Source organism: Octopus bimaculoides, unplaced genomic scaffold (assembly GCF_001194135.2).
Source record: "Octopus bimaculoides isolate UCB-OBI-ISO-001 unplaced genomic scaffold, ASM119413v2 Scaffold_211648, whole genome shotgun sequence".
In the NCBI taxonomy this organism is placed as follows: Eukaryota; Metazoa; Mollusca; class Cephalopoda; order Octopoda; family Octopodidae; genus Octopus; species Octopus bimaculoides.
In genome coordinates, this window is record NW_026347077.1 from 2,562 (window position 1) to 3,505 (window position 944).

At 34.6% G+C, this 944-nt stretch overlaps 1 protein-coding gene across 1 annotated transcript in view; it reads right to left on the reverse strand.

The window, feature by feature from the left end:
- Nucleotides 1-944, reverse strand: part of LOC106882463 (uncharacterized) — a 5,279-nt gene that overhangs the window by 2,042 nt on the left and 2,293 nt on the right. The window lies entirely within an intron of this gene.

A 944-nucleotide genomic window follows, 5' to 3' on the forward strand; every position in this document is an offset into this window, starting at 1 on the left:
ATCTTCAGTTCTTTCAGTTACCCCTCACCATGTTATATTTGACAAAGACAGAAGAAAAAGGCAAAATGCCTGGCCTTCCTGTCAAAATGATTAATGGACTCCCCAAACCAGCAATTAATTTTGATACTCAATGAAAATGTGCAGAACAAGTTTTGTTGCCCTGCATTTTGGCATATGATATGTGAAATTGACCAGGCAGCTGCAGATTATCTACAGTTCCTGGCATATATATATTCCTGTTGATTCAAGGAGCTTTTTCTCTCCAGCAAGAACTTATTATATACATTATAACTAACAATTATCACTGAGATACAATTAGTACATAATTATCATAAAGTACGATAATTTATTACATACATCACCACTAGCGAAGCGAGTGGGGTGGGCAGTAGGGGCAGTCTGCCCCAAACAGCACTTTTAAAGGGGCACGACTTTTGGGTCTGCTGTACGCAATATGTCTTTTGTGGGGTCCAAGGGGTTGGCAAACGGAACGGCCATCCCAGACGGCACACACTCCGGCTACGCTAATATGCACCACTACTTAAAACTTGTATAACAATTATACTTTATGGGAAAATTATAGGATAGAAGAAAAAAAATTTTAGAAAATATTTTCTCTGTTGTGTACACAGTTGTCAAGCAGAGAACTTGTTTACATGACATAAAACATTTAATATTGTTTATGGCAGTTCATTAAATATAATATACATACTTAAATACACAAAACACATACAATATAATGTAATAATCACTAAAATGCTAAATTGCTTGATGATAATTAAGAGACTTTAATTATTAACTGGTTAAAAAAACCCAGTTTAATTAGGTTTTTGTGACCTAAATTTGTGAACAACTTCAATTAGGTTTTTCTTTTTGTATAATAATACTAATTCTTCCTAATTTTGGCACAAGCTGCTAAACTCTGGGTGATGGTGCTTAACTAG